Here is a 20,803-nt window from a genome sequence, read left to right as displayed (position 1 = left end):
TTGGTTTGACTCCAAACATTCTTCGATGTCAAGAAATGAATATTCTAGAGTATTTTAGAGTTGGCTTTGTGTTAGGAACGAGATCAAGAGAGCTAGAATGATTTGGATTCCTTTCAAAACCCTAGGATTGTCATTTACATGAGGCTTGGATGTATTTTCACTCAAGGCTATGTTTCTTTGATCAAGGGCGGCTTATTCCTCTTTTTTCACCTTTTTCCTCTTTAACAAGGTGTTATTTATAGAGGATAGAAGGTATACATGGTCTGCAACTTCTCCATGCATCCAAGGCTTCATAGGGCTCTCTCCATGTGTAAAATCTTGAAAATTTTGCTTGTAGAAGGCTTTTCATAATCATTTTTGTGGTTTTCCATAAAATACTAAAGAGACTTTGGGGTTTCTGGCCCTAATAAGGTGTTTTTCGTATTGGGCCTTGAAAATCTTGAATTGGGCATACCAATGGCAAAAAACATAAATTAGAGATAGCCATTTATGTCACTTCCTAGGTCCAAGAAGGGTTATTTTGGGGCTTTAGGGTTTATTTAGCCTATTGAGAGCATCCTAATTGGTCTAAATGGTCAGAGGGGCTTAAGTGAGGGGCTGACATCAACCATCACCTGCTTAAAACCCTACATCAAGGGCAACCAAGGATGATTAAATATGATATACTAAAACAAAATCTTTTCAACTTAACGGTCAAATGGAGGAATTAGATAGTGAAACTTGACATATTGGGGTTTTTAAGTCTCTAAACATAGTGCTGAAAGTGCATTATTTGAAGTACTGGTAAACCCCTGCCGATACATAGGGGCATATTGATATTTTGAACCTTGGGTTTGATTGATCAAATGAGGTTTGGACGATGGAGATCTATGGCTGATAATCTCTAATCAATGAGATTTGCTGATATGGATCCTCACTTGATAGTAGGTTAAATGAGGGAATCTTGGGGTGAAATTTGGTGGATATACATATTTGAATGTCCTAGATCTATGGGAAAGATGGATTTTTTATCAGAGATCTAGATTGAAAGATTTAGTTCAGATTAATGTTTTAGCTTATGGCTCATTAACCAATGAGAAAGATTGAAACAAGATCTAATGGGAATGTTGAATATGATGGGAAAGGTAAACCTTTTATCAAAAATATGGATTGAAAGATTTAGTTTAGATTAAGGTTTTATCTTACATCTCATCAACCAATGACAAGGCTTGAAATAAAACCTCACTAGTTTCAGAAGGAAATGTGGGAATTTAAGATTAAAATTGGATAGGTGGGTTAATTTTAAGATTTTGGAATTTTTGAGAGAGGTTTAGTCATTTGGATTGTAACTCTTGGTACAAATAAATCGTAAATGTTGGATCGGAATATTTGTTAATGGGATGGTCAATTGAAGAAATTTTGAGTTGAAATTTGGTGTACAAGCATAAATTAAGGTGTAGAACGATGTGCAGTGATTAGATTTGATGTAAGACACATAAATATTAGTTTTTTTTTTCAATCTTGTCCAATTGGGGCCGTTGAAATGAGATCTTATTAGTGTCTATGGTTGATTATTGGGATTTTAAGATGGGATTTGGTGGTCAATGTTTTTGGGGTGTTGGAAGCAGGTACAAACGTAGGATGAAAGAGCCAAGCAAAAATTGGGTGCCAATATTAGTAATAAAATAACAATAATTAAGTTCAACCTAGGCTCAACCCTTAGAATTAGGCTTAAGGACTGAGCCTAAGGTTAAGTAAGATTTGTCCAACCTGAGCCTATTTTGCACTATAATTTGATGCACTTTTTGAAATTTGGTTTATATATTCAACTCGATACCCACCCAACCTGTTCTATAGGCTTTCAATTTTTTTTGATACTTCTTGAAAACTAAAGAGGCATTAATTTAAGTTGAAAATTGGTTTATGGGTTCCAAGGTATTCAAGTTCAAACTCGAGTTAGACTTGAACTATACTTTCTAGCTCAAGCTTGGTTCAATTAAATATTCAATGAGCTTGAATTCGGCTCAAAAACTCAAAAATAAATATATTTGTATATTATATCTATATGATATTTTTATAATATAGTATATTCTTATATTATATATATTATAAGAATATATTTTTATATTCTATAATATATATGTGTGTATGTATGTGTGTGTGTTAATTAAGCCAAACTTTCTATTGGTCCAACTCGCTCTTGAATAACTAATCAAACTTACCCTAAGGTTCAAACTCAATTCAAGCTTGAGTAGAATTGAACTCAAATCGAGCCTAATCAAATTCGACCCCAAACTATTTGATTAGAGCTTGATTCAGTTGCAACATTACTCCAAAGTGAAAGAAAAAAAAAACCAAAAAAAAAATAGTGAAATAAATAATATACTTTAAGGTTAGGGGTTAGAACTTAGAAGTCAGACCAAATGACAAGAATACCCTTTATATGCGTGGGGGTATTATGACCTATTGGACGGGGTTTACACAAACTTAAACCCGATTTGGGTTAAATAATAAAACTCTATCCTAATTTTACACCCAATTTGGATTAAAATATTGAAAGAAATCAGAAACTTTAGGGTTAGGGGTTAGAAGTCACACCAAATTATAATAAAACCCTTTATAGCATATTTTCAATTTTATTGTAATTTTTTATTTCATTTAATCATTTTATATTTTTATTGTATGAATTTCATTCAAATCATTGAATGTCATTTTTCACTATCTTTTATATTTTTTATTCTTTTATATTAAAAACAAAAAAAAAGAAAGAAAATAAAATAATATAAATTAGCACGGCCCCATTTACCCCTCTAGTTAGCCCCACCCTCAACCTGCACGGCCATGTCGGCTTGGCCCACCCGTACGGTGCGAGCGGCGCCAAAATTCGATACACCACTAGCCGAATGGTGTTTTCTGTACCAGTCACCTTCTGATTCACACTCGCCACCTTACTATGCAACTCTCAATATCACCGTCGTGGAATTTGAATTCCACACAAGTAAGCCTTCGCATTCTTTTGGAACCCATCAAACAGAACCCACCTCAGATTGTATCCTATGCACCTATTTTCCAATTTTTAACCGGCACCCACTCTTTGAAACTAGGAAAGCAGGTCCATGCCCACATGACCCTCCGTGGACTCCAACCGAATGCATTCCTTGGTGCAAAAATGGTTGCAATGTATGCTAGCTCCGGCGATATAGACTCTGCTGAAACCGTCTTTGATCAAGTTTCTTTTCCTTCGTCACTCCTCTATAATTCCATCATTCGCGGATATACTCGATTTGGGTACTATGAAAGAACTCTCAAAACGTACTTTATTATGAACTCACAAGGACTTCGTCCCGATTACTTCACCTTCCCCTTTGTTCTCAAGTCCTCTGCGGAGCTATCGTGTCTTCGGACTGGGAAATGTGTTCATGGAAAGAGTTTAAGAATTGGGTTGGAATATGATTTGTATGTCGGGACTTCTTTGATGGATATGTATGTGAAATGTGGCGAGTTAAGTAATGCTCATAAACTGTTTGACAGGATGCATGTGAAAGATGTTTCATCATGGAATGCTTTGATTGCAGGTTACATGAGAAATGGAGTAATTCAAATTGCCGAGGCGTTGTTCCAAAGCATGCCGAAAAGAAATATTATTTCCTGGACTGCTATGATATCTGGGTACACTCAGAATGGGCTTGCAGACCGAGCACTGAGTTTGTTTGAAGAGATGCTGAGGGTGGATTCAGAGGTAAAGCCCAACTGGGTAACTATCATGAGTGTCCTTCCAGCGTGTGCTCATTCAGCTGCTCTGGAGTATGGGAAGAAGATTCATAGTTATGCAAGTGAGATTGGTTTCGACAAAAGTTTTTCTGTACAAACTGCACTCATTGCAATGTACGCCAAGTGTGGGAGCCTTATCGATGCTTGTCACTGTTTTGAGAGGATACCTGAGAAGGAAAAGAGTTTGATTACTTGGAACACCATGATAGCCGCCTATGCATCTCATGGATGTGGGAAGGAAGCTGTATCCACATTTAGGAACATGATAAAATGTGGGGTTCAACCTGATGCTATTACATTTTTGGGTCTCTTATCTTCATGCAGCCATTCAGGTCTTGTGGATGTAGGCTTAGAATACTTTAATTGTATGACTAGAATTTACTCTGTTGATCCAAGAGCGGAACATTATGCTTGTGTGGTAGATCTTTTAGCTCGAGCTGGACGTATAGTGGAGGCTAAGGAGCTCATTGATCGAATGCCAATGCAAGCCAGTCCTAGCATATGGGGTGCCTTGCTAGCTGCTTGCCGAAATCATGGTAATTTGGAAATTGGGGAGATTGCAGCAAAGCAGTTGTTCATATTGGAACCAGAGAATAGTGGAAATTATATTCTGCTTTCAAACATGTATGCTGAAGTTGGAAGGTGGGAAGAGGTGAACAATTTGAGAGCTCTCCTAAAGAACCAAGGTGTGAAGAAGAGCCCTGGATGTAGCTGGACTGAGATCAATGGAAAATGCCATTTGTTCCTTGGAGGGGATACTTCCCACCCACAAATGAAGGAAATTTACATGCTATTGGGAGACTTGCCTAAGAAAATTAAGGCAGCAGGTTACATACCAGATTCTAGTTTTGTGTTGCATGATGTTAGTGAAGAGGAGAAGGAACATAACCTCACAATGCACAGTGAGAAATTGGCTATTGCTTTTGGGCTACTCAACACTAGCCCTGCAACAGTTATTCGAGTGACTAAGAATCTTAGAATCTGTGGTGACTGTCACACTGCCATTAAGTTCATATCAAGAATCTATGGTCGAGAGATTGTTGTGAGAGATGTGAATCGTTTCCATCATTTTAAAGATGGATCTTGTTCATGTGGAGATTATTGGTGATTATTATGATGAGAATCTCATTAGGGGATAAAGATTGGATCAAGTGTATAATTATTTTTTTGGATAAATTACATGTGGGTACCTTGGAGGCATTCTTGGGAGTTTAAAACTTCTTGACAGTTTTCCATGGAGCACCAGAAGCTTTGGGTTTGTGGCTTTCTTCTGGTTGTAGCCAAATAAGGGAGGGGAGAGGAGAGAAAAAGAAGATGAAAGGGGAGAGAGAGAAGGATGGATGACTGATTATGTTCTCTTCATTGCCACTGGTTCTCAACTGGAGGAAGATGAACAATGACTTGGGGATTCAGTTGCAGATTGTGTGTTGCCGCAAATAAGGGAAGAAGGAGAAAAAGGAGAGAGAGGTAAAGGTAGATGGGGTAGAGCTACCACTGCTACTTTGGTTTGGTGGTGCTCTGTTTACCGCCACTAGAGAAAGAAGGTGAACAGTATTTTCAGTTATTGAGTATACAGTGGTCACCATATCGTCCGTTCCATCAGTCACCGGAATGCCTTTTCTGAGTAAATTAGTTTTAGCAGGGAAGGGGATAGCAAGAGGATGGCTTTTCCTGAGTAAATTAACTTCAACATTTTTTAGAAGTCCTCCCATTATTTTGAATAACTTTTTTGAAGGGTAAATTGCTGAAGCCTCCCCAAATCTGTTAGAATTTGCTAACAAGAGGCATGAAAATGTCCAAAATATACTATTAAGGTTGGTTTCTGCGAAAAACCAACAATAAAAAAGAAAAAGAGAATTTGAAGTTGTACCTTTGCCTTTGAGCATTTGATATGAAGGATAAATTTGAAAAATAAATCAATTTCAGAAAAGAAAGATGAAGGGTTTGGACCAACAATTCATTTGAAGAGAAAATTTGAAAAATAAACATTTTGGTGAAAAGTAACTACATGGATATTTTGGACATTTCCATACTTCTTTTTAGAAAATTTTAGCAAAATTAGTCTACTTGCAACTATGTCACAAAGTTTAGGGGAGGTAAAGTGGTTAAAAAGTTTAGGGAAGGTTTCAGCAATTTACCCTTTTTTAAAGTGATGTATTTATTCTCTTCTCATTGGAGATCACTAGTTTATATAGGTTTAAATTGGGTCGTGTCGAGCTGACATGACATGACTTTGCGGGTGGCCCATGCTTTGGATGGTTGTACCGAGTCGTGCTTGCCTCCTTTGGGATACTTAAGAGGTCAGGCCCAAAACAACCCATGGCACGAGCCCATGCGAGCCCTGATCGTGTCATGGCACATGCATGGGTCGTGGACCTAGGCCAAACCAAGACAATTTTTTTTTTTGTTTTTTTTTTACATTTCTAATATTTTTTTTTTCATTTTTTTGGCATTTTTTGCTAAGTGAGACAAACTTTGGGAAAATAAAATTCTAAGAAAAAATACTTTAACAAAATAAAAAATAGAAGTTTTATTTCATTTGAATTTGAACAATACTAAATACAATGGAATATTGGAAATGGAATAAAATATATAAACAATATAATAAAAATTTAAAATAAAGAATTACAATGGTATTAAAAAAATAATAAATAACTTAAATAAAATTGAAGAATAAATTTCACAATAATTTTAAAAATGCTATACAATTATTGAGTATACAAAAAATTATTGACTTCATCATTTTTCTTCAAGTTCTACCATCTCCTTGACCTTGGTCATCATCTACTTTTAGTAAAACATCAATTAAAGTGTCATCCCCTCTTTTATCCTTTAGTCTATCTTCAACATCCAGCCAAACTTTCAGGCATATGCACATCTCCAAATTTTCATTATTCATGTAGCTTCCCTTGTTATTCAACACCCTAGTACATGAACTAAAGCAATACTTTGATGGAAGTGTAAACATTGGAGGGGTTAGTAAATCACATGCCATGGCAACAAGAACTTGATAATTTTTTCCATGTTCACTCCACCAAGCTAAAATATCAAAATTATTTATTTCCTCCAAGTAAAAGGAATCAGTTAAATTAAAAAAAAATAGCTTGTAAATAAAAATTAAGTTTAGTAAATGAACTTGATGATGAAGTAGCAACATATTTTTGCCTTTTATTTATTAGAGACCAAAATTTTTCTCTTTCATTATTAAAACTAAATATTTTAGAAGTGGAAGTTGCAATTGTTTTACCTATACAAGTTTTCCTATGCCTTAATAATTGAGATTCAATTTCAGTATTCATATTTTCACAATAAGATTCAATGCAAACATTTTATCTATCTTTCCTAATCCTATGATCTAATGTTGTAGCTAATAAGTATAGTGGAGAAATACTTTCCCAATATTTTTAAATTTAACTTCCATTATTTCAATAGTACTTTTAAAATTGAATTATTTCTATATTTTTCAAAATATTCATTAATAATAAATAAATGATTAACTAAAATACAACTAATTGGGTAATAAACCCCCCCCCCCCAAAAAAAAAAAATTCATTAGTTGTATCATAAAAAAATTGTAAAAAAAAAGACTTTTATATGAACTACCATTTCGTATTATAAGATCATTTGGCATTTTTTCATTATAAAAATTAATAAGAATATATTTATACGAAATACAACTTTCTAAAAAGAATAGGTGGAATTCTACTTATGTTGAATATCTAATACGAAATTTTTATATTTTAAACCATATTATTATATAGATATTTAAATTCTTGTTTTCTTGCTCTATAATTTCTAACATATATAATACAATTTTTAATTTTAGAAATATGATGAGAAATAATATTTAAAATAAGATTCTTCCGTTTCACGGAAGAAAGGATTCACTCTTTTATTCTGTTGATAGAAGGTTCATGATTAGTAATCATGAAAATAGGTAAAATAAATGGATCTAAAGGAAAAAAAAAAGTAATTCTTTGAAACTTTTGATTCTTCTTACAATTGGATCTTATGTCACCAAATGCATATCTAAAATGAAATAATTTACCTTTTAAACATGATTTTGATTGAGATTTTAAAATATTTATTACTAAATCATTATTACCAGCATTATCAAAACTAATAGAAAAAAGTTTATTTTCAATTCTATAATTATGCAAAGTATTTAAAATACTTGCAGTAATTGTTAGGCTAGTATGTGGCCATTCAAGCTTAGTAAAACATAAAATTCTTTTTGTAAAAGCCAAATGTCATCAATAAAATGTCCAATAGCATAAATATAACTTATATTATATTTAGAAGTCCAAATATCAAAAGTAATTGCAATTTTAGAATTAAGTGTTGATAAAGTAAAAATTAAAATTTGTTTATATGAATAAAAAAAATTAAAGCATCTGATCTAATAGTATTTCTAGAAACTTTTTTTAAAATGAGGATTTATAGATTGTTATAAAAGTTTTTGCAACTTAGTGTACTCAACTAATAAAAATGGTTGTTTTGCATGTATATATATATTTTTTAATTCTTCTCTCCTTTTTTTCTTGAGAATAATGAAAATTACCAAAAAAAAACCATGCCCAATTTGTGCTTGTAATGATTAGGGGTGAGCATTCAGTTTATTTGATTAAAAACTGAACCAAATAAACCAAAATCTTAAAAACCGAAATAAAAAGATGAAAACCGAATTGAAATCGAATTACAAGAAAACCAAAAGTTTTGGTTCGGTTTTTGGTTATTCTGGTTAAAAATCGAATTTAATTAATATATAATATTATATATTATAACCTATAATACATATTATTGAATTGAGTTTCATTATAATACATCATATAATATATTAATATATAAATATATAGCATATTATATATTATATGTTATATATTGTATATTATATATTACATATTATATAATGAATTTTGGTTAATTTGGTTTTTTGGTTAACCAAATTTTTAACTTTGAAAACTAAAACTGAAAACCAAAATTCCTAAAAATCAAACTAATCGAACCAAATTACCCAAAAACTGAAATCAAAACTTTCAATTCGATATTTCAGTTTTAACCAAATTACCTAAAATTCAAATTGAAATTGAACCAAATTACCCAAAAACTGAAATCAAAACTTTCAATTCGATATTTCAGTTTTAACCAAATTACCTAAAATTCAAATTGAAATTGAACCAAATTACCCAAAAGCCAAAATTCCTAAATATTTTCCAGACTGGGCTAGTCAGCTTAGTGCCTTTTTTTTTTTTTTTTTTCCCTAGTAGCAATACTAGGGGCTACAACTCCAACGACATCAACCTTAACCATAGAACCACTAACATGCATATCAGTGTTGTTATACTGTAACTAAATGTCATCAATGTTGAACATGTTGGAAAATCGATATCAGAATGAGTCATTCATTTTTAAAAAATTATAGTATTAAAACTTTAAAAAATAAAAATCTATTTAATTGCAATGTACCTAGTCTCCTGGTTTGGAATATCAACTTGATTTCAACTGCTGAAGCCCCCAAGCCTCCCAAATTACTAACTTGAAATACTTGATCAAGTCATATCCTTGTTGAAACTTAAATAAAGTTGAGAATTAGAGAGCATGAAAGTGTGTATAAGAGAGTATATAAGAATATGAGAAAGTATGGGAGAGATGGGAATTGGTGTGATGAGAATGATGGAGGAGGATAAAGGTATTTATAGGAGCTGGAATTAATTCAATTAACTAAAACATCCTAAAAAATTAGCCATTTTTAGTTGTTTGAATATTTTGGTCATTATAATGCTAATTATCACTTTTCCCAAATACCTCTCAAACTAGCTGATATTTAACCATTGGGAAGCACTATTGTTAGTCATTAGGGGAGGGGGTCCCCAATGGCTATATTATGTATCGACTATGGGTCGGGCCGTGTTGGATCTTATTGTGGACTGTGCCAGGCTGTAGGCCCATTCCAACACAGCCAGCTTTGTCGTGTTATGTTGTACCGGTTCGTGGGCCCAAAAACCCAAGATCGACAGAGCCCATACCCCCATATCGTACCACAGCACAACCTACATGCTATAATGGCGGGCCAGGACCGTGGGCGCTAGGGCCTAATTTATAGCTGTACTAGTTTATAGGGCGACCACAGTCGCGGCATTTGCGCTCGCTTATATCAATATGTTCATCTTCTTCACGGCTGGCTTCACACCCACTATTCCTCTCCTCTCTCGCCCTCTTCTTCCTATTGATATATTCTTTTTTCTTCTTCTGCCCTCTCCTTTGTTCCTCCCATATCTCCCCCGTTGATAATAGTCAATGTCTTCGATGATATCCCTGTAGAAACTGAAACTGAAGCAAAATAAAACAAAGAATATAATCCAAATCAAGAAATGAAATATGCGCAGAGTCGTAGACACAAAGGTTCTTAAAATGCGTTACTTGAAACAAGCTTAGTAAGAATAACATGATACAAGAAAAAACACAAAGAACGTTGAGCCATCCAAACTATGAAATAGCTTCAGATTGGCTGTTTTAAATTGTCAACAACCATAGAAGATTTTGAATCTTAAATGAAGATTCAATCTACCCAAGCGGTAACTTCCCCATTAGGCGCTAGCTCTGTTTCTTCTTCAAAGAGTTATTTGTCAACATTGTTTGATGCCATAAAGGTTCACTGATGAATGATCATATAAGAAAAAGTGATTTCTGAGTACCAACTTCATCTGTTATTCTGAGAGAAGGAAAGGCATGTAGGGTGCATCCGTGTGAAGCCAGCCACCGCTCTGATCTTCTCTTTTTCTTTTTTTAATTTCAAAAATTAAATGTTTTACAAAATTATAACAGGACAAAGTTACGTGTTAAAATCCAGTTGGAAATGCACCCCAACATACACAAAACCAAGTACAGGAAATCCGGACTCCTTTGTAGAAGCAGGGACCCACAAAATGGTAGGTATTACAGTAGCATTAGTTGGGCAACTTGGGCTTATGGGGTGGTTCTCTCGTTGCAAAGAGAAAGTTTCTTTGCAATAAATAAATCTCTCAGTCCCATGAGTAACTGAGATATGAGAAAGCTAATTGATGTTTTCCAAACTGAAATGGATGAACAAGAGAAAGGTCCTCCTAATCTGTATGAACTGAGTTAGATCCGATGATTTGCAAAAGCCAAATTCAAAGGCCCTGAGGTGGTTCTTTGAACACCCAATTCAGTAAAGAGAAGAAGTCATCTAAGCCGAGCAATGCTGAAGAGATTAGAAGAGAAGAAGAACTAGAAAGCTAGAATGTTAAGAGTGAGAATAGAGAATCGAGAGAGAGAGAGAGAGGCAATCTAATAGTGTGGCCTTAAATACCTACAAAGGATCATTGCGCACCTCACTTCTAATGTTAAGAGTGAGAATAGAGAATCGAGAGAGAGAGGGGGGCAATCGAGTAGTGTGGCCTTAAATACCTACAAAGGGTATCATTGCGCACCTCACTTGTAGGGCAGTTCCACGCCCATCATAAGAGGCTTAATCCAAAACCCAGAATGCGCCATGCATCCCTCTACGTCTAAGGTTCTTTAGTTTTCAACTACGTGGCGGTTCAATCAGAGCGAGGTATGACCTCATCTAGTCACCAACTAAATAGGCAAGAAACTAACCGTGGGTCTGAGGGGAATGAATCTAAAGCTTGCAATCAGACTCTCCTCATACACAGAGAGCTTGCTTGGTCGAGGTGATTCAGCTCTCTCTCCTTTTCTCAAGAACCTAAGCTCATTGTCTGGGGGACGGGATCGATGTCTCTTCGATTCTCCACATGTCAGTTACTCATGGGAAAAATTCTTGAGGGACAACTACTTCATTCGTCTCTTAATGTGACAATTCCAAACTTCGCTCATCGCCTAAGGGTGGCCACAAGCCAAATTTTTCATGAGTTATTCGAGCTCGGTTCTGTTTGGACCGATCGAATAGTTTCATATATATAAAATTATAGAAAATAATATATAATAAAGAATATTATATATATTATTTTACTTATATATATATATAATAATAATAATTAATTATTATAATTTTTAATTTTTAAAATATCAAATATATATATATATATATATATATATAATATTTTTTTATTTTTATGAAACATTTTTTTCTCAAGTTAAACTCGAACTTACGAATTTTTTACTCAAGCCAAGTTTAAGCTCAAACTTCTAGCTTGAACTGAGCCCAAACTTGAATTTGAGCATTATACTACCTTGACGAGCCGAGCTCAAACCTCATTCTATTCGACTTGGCTTGGCTCAATTCCACCCCTACCGCTGCCTGAGCCTAAGCCACTAGACATCGAGGAAGAAGACAAAGACGAAGACATGAGCTCTTACCGAAGACGAGCTCTACAATAGAATTAGAAAGCACCATATGACGACGAGAACTAGTTGAACTCTGTCTGTGATAGGCACTTTTGTTTGAATGACAAAGGAAAATGGCTCTCAATGCCCCCTTTATTTGAAATTTACCATTCAGTCTGCCATCGTTAGCTTGAGCTGGACCAAACTGTGGGTCAAACGATTCAAGCAGAAGTGACGTGGAGCGCCACCATTCGTTGGAGTTGTAAGTTGACATTATAGGAGGGGATAAAATTACGAAATTGCCTATTTTCAGTATTTTTTTTTCCATCGACATCCTCCTATCTTTGTTTTTCTTCCTCACAAATCATTTTAGAAATTCTTAATCTGTAAGATAAAAAGAAAATATAGTCTTAGATTAACATTGATATTCCTTCATTTTCGTTAGGTTTTCTGGTTAGAGTGGTGGGTATGGGAGAAGGGAGAAATACTTTTCAGTGTGCTGCATAAACATAAACATAGTGAGATCCGATGACCCACAAAAGCCAAAGTCAGAGGCCCCAATAAGATTGGCTAGGCTGAACCGGACGTAGCTGAGTTGTGTTAAAGAGCTGAGGAGAGCAGATGAACTAGAGAGATAGAATGATGAAAGTGAGAATAGAGATTTGAGAGAGAGAAATATCTCGAACGGTGTGCCCTTAAAATACCTACCGAGGGGTGTAATTGCAATCCTTATTTTTCGGGACATGATGGTATGGGTGTTCATGAAAAATCTAAAAACTGAATCAGAAAATGTAGTTAACTGAATCGACTGGTATATATATTTATATGTATATTTTATATATATTTTTTTAATATATGTCGCATACTTTTTATATATTATATATAAATATATACATATATTATATTTATAAATATATTATATATAATATATTTTTATATAATATTTATAATATATTATATATCATTTATTATTTATAATATAATATTATACATATATTTATATAATATATATTATAAATATAAAAAACAAAAAATTAAAGAACCGAATCGTTCAAAAACCAAAACCAACAGACCGATTAACCAGTGGTACCAGTTCAGTTTCAGTTTGGAGAAATGGTAAAACCGATAGTACAAATTTAATTTACAAAAATTGCCCATAATTTGATTAGTCAAACCGTGAACACCCCTACAGGATGGTATTCACTAGGGTGCTTTCTGTCCAAGGTTCTAGGGTGATTATGCTCTCCTCGTCGTGGGAGGCTTAAGCCAAGCTCAAAGTGTGCCTCATATCCTTTTGCGTTTGAGGTTTGTGATGTATACAATATTCATTGCCTCAAAGTATTTACTTGAGTGTATATTTTCCAAAGTTCAAGTACTAAAATGTCACAATTCAAAATTCAGGCCCTTAAATATCACTACCCCTAAATTACAGGCACCTATCAATAATTTTTCCTTTTCGTATGAAACAAATATCACATCATACTTTTCAAAGCACCAAGGCAAAACTAGCCTCCTTGGCATTCCCTACGCAATCAGTTTTGCAAGAAGCACTAATAAGTCTTTAGTTGATTTCTTAATTTTCATATAACCAATAATTAGTCATAAATGTTCATCAAATAACGATAAATTTTATATCAAAGCATAGAAAATCATCAAATTGATGATAAGATAGACATTTAAATATACCAATTTTAATATTTCATGTACATTAAAAAATAATTCAGTAAAATAGCTACATTAAGAAATAAGTTAATGAATATTTATAAGTATTTCCATACTAAATAGAGCCTGAGTTTTTACATAAATTTTCTTCACTCATTCCCAGTTTACATAGTATTCACTAAAAGACAAGTCAAGAGCCATAAGCGAATAAAGCATTGGATTCAGCCATTTCATTAGCCTTTATCTAACAACACTTGAGATAAGTTTGAACCTAAATTTTCATCAATTAGAACATTCACATAATCTGTTTGTATGATATTGATTAATTAGAGTATAAAGTTGCCAAAAAAAAAGAAAAAACACTCAAGTACAAAACAAAAGTATATGAAAAAAAATATGATAATCCAAACTTATGAGTGATTATTTAGGACCTATTTGTTTGCATTGAAGACTCTAAATGTCTATGAAACTATAATAATTACTTCTAGAGGTATATTGGAGTTGGAGAATTTTTCTTGGTGTTGATATCTAAGTGTAGAGAATGTTGTTCTGAAATTTGAATGTGAAGTTCTAAAAAAATGACAAAATAACCATTTTAGATATGAAAAATTTTGTTCAATTATTTTGTTTTTCTCCAAGTTTAGTGGAACCTCTTTGTTCAGATTTATTCAATTTAATTAATTAATAAACTAGTGGAGGGGCCCTACTTCGCAGGGGCTGGAATGGAACCGTCAACCCGTTGACCCATTGATCCAGTCCCTGGCCAAAAATTGTTGAATCGGTCAATGACCCATTGACCTGAGTAGTCGAACCATTGACCCGTTGACCCGTTCAATGGTTTTTGGCCTTTTTTATTTTTTTAATCAGGAACCATCCAGGCAACTGGTTCCGTTTTATCCTAATCTCGGTCCCTAGCAAAAAATCATTGAATCAATCAACGACCCATTGACCTGAGTGGTTGAACCGTTGACCCGTTCAATGGTTTTTGGTCATTTTTTATTTTATAATTTTTATTGTCAGAACAGGCCATCCGTTCAAGTTGAGCAGTCAAACCAATGACCCAGAAACCGGTGGCCAGAACGGTTCCATTTTCAAGTCATATGAGTCACACGCTCGAATGACATCACATGTATGGTACTGCTTAATGGACCTCACACACTCAATTTTTTGCCTATAATTTTTGTTGTCAGAATGGGTCATCCATTTTTTTTTTAATTGGGAATCGTCTAGGCAACAAGTTTTGTTTTACCCATCTTGGTCCTTGGCCAAAAACCGTTGAATCGGTCAACAACCTATTGACTTGAGTAATCGAACCGTCAACCTGTTGTCCCATTCAATGGTTTTGGCTGGTTTTTTATATATTTTTTTTAATTTTTGTTATCAGAACAGGTCATCCATTCAAACTGGACGATTGAAACATTGACCCAAAAACCGGTGGCCATAATAACGGTAATTATTAAATTTATGAATAGGATTTATTAACAATATCCATGAAATTAATAATTACCAAAATTAAATTAAATTAACAGTATTTATCAGTAATAGTCAATAGTTATAATATTTTATTAAATAATCAATAACAATACTTTTAATAACATTTTTAATTATTTTTAGTATAAAAATAATTACTAAATTTATTAACAATATTTATAATTTTAATTTAAAGTAAATATCTATTTATTAACAATATTTATAATAACAGTAATTATTAATTATAATCACTAATTATATATTTATTAAATTACTGTAATAATCAGTAATTATTAAAACCAGGTTACTAAATTTATTAACAGTATTTTTTAATAACGATATTTATAATTTTAATTTAAAGTAAAATTAAAGTAAATATCTAGTTATTAACAACATTTATAATAACAGTAATTATTAATTATAATCACTAATTATATATTTATTAAATTACTATAATAATCAGTAATTATTAAATTACAGTAATAATCAGTAACTATTGTTATCTTATATATATATATATATATATAGGAAATGGGTGCTCGCACATGGGATCTACTCGCACGAGTAGATTATTTCCTGAATGCAAAGAGCACCCATTTCCTATTAATAGATGTATATATAAAATAAGTTTAAAAATTTTTAATTACAATTAAGCAGCAGTGGATCATGTTATAAAATAAATAAATAGGGTCATGTTATAAAACTTGGTTTTTTTTTCAATGAGCTTATCATATAGTTAGGACCAACATTAAGTATATATAACTCTAAGACCAGATTCCTCAAGTGATTAGCCAAATGACCAATGCCAATATTGTAAAAAAAATATCATGAAAGTTTAGGAAATGCCGATTTTGAGCCTTTGGCTTCTGCATCATTCTCCCCAGTTCATAATCTTCATCACCACTTGGAAAGATGCATTTTAAATCAGGCTTAAGCCCTTCCATCCTTACACTATACCTCTAAGACTAGATTCTTAAAGTGGCAATTTTTTTTGGTACAAGGAAATCGAGGGTGGGACCAAGGTTCAAAAAATTAATATAATAAGTTCCATATCGGATGTATTGTATCATATCTTTTGGGTTTCTTTCGGGATCCCACTCTTTTTTAACTCTTCAAAAACCAAATTAAAAAAAAAAAAACTAAAAAAAATGATTTTCGTGTGTATCTAAGTACCGATGCGCCTCTGCGTATCGATACTTTGAACCATGGGTGGGACAGACTAAGGTGCACACGAGGCCCATTGCCCATAGGAGAACCTGCATGCCCGCAGGTTTGATCTTGTACCTCCTAAATGGAGTGGGTGCCATGCACCTTCTTGATTACAACATCATTGCCTCCTAAAGTAGCATTATTGTTTGATGCATGGCAATCGGCTTCTTTAGTCCAAAAGTTAAACAGCAATGTTTTTGAACGTTGACCTGGATGGTCGGATTGTTCAGCCTGAGAATCATTTAGGCAACTGATTCTGTTTTACCCTCAACCCAGTCCTTGGCCAAAAACTATTGATTTGGTCAGTGACCCATTGATTCAAGCAGTCGAACCATATCAACCTGTTTAATCCATTTAATGGTTTTTGGCTCTTTTATTTTAATTATTTTTAAATTTTCAGTTGGAACTCAACAGTCAAACTGTCAACCCGAAAACCGGTGGCCACCGGAACAGTTCTGATTCCAGGTTGGTTTTTAAAATCTAGGTTAAAAGCCAAATATCTGACTGAATCTTTACTCTTGGAAACTCACTACAATTCTAAGATTCTTGGGATTCTATACCATGGGCTAAGATCTGCTCAAGTATCAGCTTTTAAAAAAAAATAAAAAATAAAATACCAGCTTAGATGCACACCCTTTATTAATTGGTCATCTCACCAAGGGTTAAAAGTATTGCAATGTATCGGTGCATATCATACAATGTATTTGTTTGGACACCAGTCCATTGAATACTTAATTAGACCCATTTAATATATTCAAATGTTAATATTCATCTTAACAAATATACCTACTAAATAAAAAAATAAAGTATCAAAGCGATCAAATGCTCGAGCATTTAAATACTTTGAACCATGCATCTTACTAGTATATATGTTTTTTAATAAGATCCTTCAATTCTATCCCAACCATTCTAGATGAATGATTTCTATTCCAACCATTAGCCTTTTTCTTTCTTGGTTAGCTGGCTTGGAGTTCCATTAAATCTAAGCAAATTCTTGGTTTACTCTGATTACCAATTTTCCCTTTTGCTCCTTCTACCTTATCAGTTCTTCATCACACCTATCTATCTAACCCAGACTGCAAGTTTCCATTAATTCGGTTCTTTACCTGTTAAAGAATTTGCTACTGCACATCAATTTATCCATTTTGTCTTCCAATATATATAGTGCAAATACATACAAAATATAAGGTTTTACACCTTATATGTTTATATATACTCCTTCCAAACTGAGCCTAAGGGATCTTTTTATGGAATGGGAGGAAGATAAAAGAAAATCCTTCACCATGTTTTAAAAAAAAAATGATTAAGAAACACAATTGCCTTTTCCTCTAAGTGGAAGGTCAACAATTCAACCGTTCGGATCAAATGGATCTAACCTTTGGCATCATTAATTAAATAATAAAAATATAAAACAGGTCAAACACGAAATTAATGAGAATCATTGTTATTTAGGATGGAAATGACTAAAAATACAAAATGAGAAAAAGAACTTGTTTGACCCATGACCAAGTCAACGTTTTTTTTTAAGTAAACCGTTTCAATGACAAGTTGACTGGTCCAATTAACCATAGGCTGAAAACATCGGTCCTACCTACCTACCTTGCTAAATTGTCTTTGATATATCATCCTAAAAATAGTTTTTTTTTTAATGAATCTCATATAAAAGCTCTTTTATGGAAAAGTAGTTATGGCATTTCCAAATGAAAGAATCAGGATTGTGGAAGAGAAACTGTAATTATATTTTCTCAGTTTTTATGGCATTTTCAAAGGTATAGCCTTGTTTCTGAGATAGCAAAACCCAAAAGCAAATTCACTGAAGGGAGAACAGTACATGGGAAGAAGGAAAGGAAAAAAAAAAAAAAAAGTGAGACTGACAAGAAAAGAGGAAATAATGCAGAGAAAATACTTTGCTACAAAGCAAGTCACATGGAAGAGGTTCAAGCAAGGTTTTTAAGATCGAACCGGATAATAAACCGTTCATGGTCTGGTTCCTAGGTCGAACAGTCTGACCGTTCAAATGGAACGGACAGTCCGTTCTGACAAAAAATTAAAAAATAAAAATGACCAAAACTGTTGGATGATTCGGACAATTCAAATGGTTCAAACAGTCTGAATGCCCAGGTCAGCGGTTTGCTGACCAAATCAACGGTTTTTGGCCAAAAGATGGTTCTGGGGTAAAACAGAACCAGTGACCGATTCCCAGTTTTTCTGGTCTGGTTTTGAAAACCATGGGTTTAAGCATTGGTAAAGTGAAGATTGGCCCTAAACTAAGCTTTACTCTCTACTCTCTAGACTTTAGAACAACTATTAGGCGCATGGTTTTCAAACTGCCGTTGATCCAGATGGTCGGACCATTCGGCCCAAGCACCATCCAGGCAACCAATTCCGTTTTTACCCCAAACCCGATACCTAGCCAAAACCGTTGAATCGGTCAACGATTCATTGACCCAGCCAGTTGAGCCATTGACCCGTTTTACACATTCAACAGTTTTTTGCCGTTTTTTATATTTTAATTATTTTTTAATTTTTTTTTGTCAAAACAGGCTGCCCATTCAAACGGAGCGGTTGAACCATCAACTCAGTGGCCATAATGGTTCCGGTTCCGAATAGTTTTCTAAAATATTATTGATTAGCCGGGGTGCTTCAAGTAAATAATAAATACATTTCCAATAGCCCACACGGCCACACTCGTTCTTTGTACCATTTTGTAAGTGGACTTCCAGAACTGACAAAATGTTTCAGATGTGGCCACTCTGCCAATGCAACTCTACAATATGGTCCTTCTGACAATGCCCTATCTGTGATGCCCCGGAAAAAAGCAGAATCAACTCGCGGCACCCAGCGCTACGGGTGCAATTTGGGCAGCCCAACCCGAGCCCGGACCGGCCCAGCCCGCAATTTTATTTATGTTGGTTTTCAAATTTTTTGGGTTGGGTTCAAGCTTATTCCTTAGGCTTAGGCTGTGTTTGGTTGCATTGCGATTTTATTGTATTAATACAAATGTATGAGAGTGCAAATGAAAAAAATGCAAAGTTTGATTTAATTTGTTTTGGATTTTTCTATATTTTGCTTTGGGTCTTGTTTTACTTCATTTATACTGTAACCAAACAAAGTAAGGTAAAATTTGAAACAAAAATAAATCAAAATTTGCACCCAAATCATTTGCACTACCATACTTTTGCATCAATGCAAATAAATTTACGCTGCAACCAAACACAGCCTAGAAAGTCCAAATCTAATCTAAGCCGGGCTCAATTATATACATGTATATTACATATATAGATACATATTTGCATTCATATATTCATATTTTTAATAAATTTTATATATATATATATATATATATATATATATATATATATATATATATATATATATATATATATATATATATATATATATATACACATGTATATCAATTTTTAGTATGGACTAATTGACCAATCAAAAACGGCCCAGGCCCAAGCCCAAGCCCAACCCGGATATATTAAATTTTAGTGCAGACTGGGCTCAGGCTGAATAGTTCGGACTTAACCTTGGGCTCGAACTTTAGGCCCAATTCTTAGTGTTGGGTATAGATTGAACTAAAACCCAGCCCACCCGACTTGCACCCCTAGCCTAGCCTCCCTCATGAGAGGGTGATTCCGCAACAACAGAATGTTGAAGTAATTAATCAACCTTGCATTGTCCCTGTTTGTTCATTCCTCCTCTTTAATGCGTTTTTAGCTACATTTGTTTCCCCAAACTTTTGATAACCTTGGATTCGTAGAGGAGAGTACCAGGTGCAGTTGGGATTAAGGATTATTTGGAGGCATCATACACTTAACCACCTCAAGCTCAAATGATTAATTATATATCCAAATGGAACATACAAAGGTGCCATAAATTCATGACAGAAGTCGCAACAGTCCTTCGCTTTAGAATCTGGGTTCATCATAACCAGGTGAAATGGGGTTGGTATCCATTCATTCCGCATGTTTCAATCAGTATTATCCATGTCATAACAGTATTCAACCTGTTTTAGTCAATAGAGACCACTTGCTTAATTTATATAATTTGGATTAGCTGAACACAATGGCTGTGTAGCTGGCTGTGAAATCCATGATATACCTCCACGCTAGTCGTAAAATTTGGTAAAATTCTTAGGGCTCACAGTGAGAGGTTGAATGGTTGTACGCCCCTGTAATTTTGACTGGTATGGGGCATTATCATTGGTTTCACGGCCCGCTGAACAGCCATTGCATTCAGTTAATCCTATTTCTCATTCGCAATAAGTTATATGACAGCATATCAAAATTTAAGCGTGTTGTATTGGATTCTCGATAATTAGGAATGGCAACCGATAGGGTACCCATGAAAATTCACCTTCCCATTCTAGGCTAGATGCTGATACTTATCAGCTACC

The 20,803-nt window shown here is 34.0% G+C and overlaps 1 pseudogene across 1 annotated transcript; it reads left to right on the top strand.

Annotated features, from left to right (window-relative positions):
- Positions 1–2,907: 2,907 nt before the first annotated feature.
- Positions 2,908–5,446, top strand: LOC148865511 (pentatricopeptide repeat-containing protein At1g08070, chloroplastic pseudogene; annotated as a pseudogene). The gene has a single exon (XR_016109481.1). The product of XR_016109481.1 is annotated as a pentatricopeptide repeat-containing protein At1g08070, chloroplastic pseudogene (transcript).
- Positions 5,447–20,803: the final 15,357 nt, after the last annotated feature.

This window comes from Nelumbo lutea, chromosome 3, assembly GCF_056320005.1.
Source record: "Nelumbo lutea isolate HS-2025 chromosome 3, American lotus-T2T, whole genome shotgun sequence".
Taxonomy (NCBI): domain Eukaryota; kingdom Viridiplantae; phylum Streptophyta; class Magnoliopsida; order Proteales; family Nelumbonaceae; genus Nelumbo; species Nelumbo lutea.
Note: the sequence above shows the minus strand (reverse complement) of the source record. Positions and strands in the feature narration are given on the sequence as shown.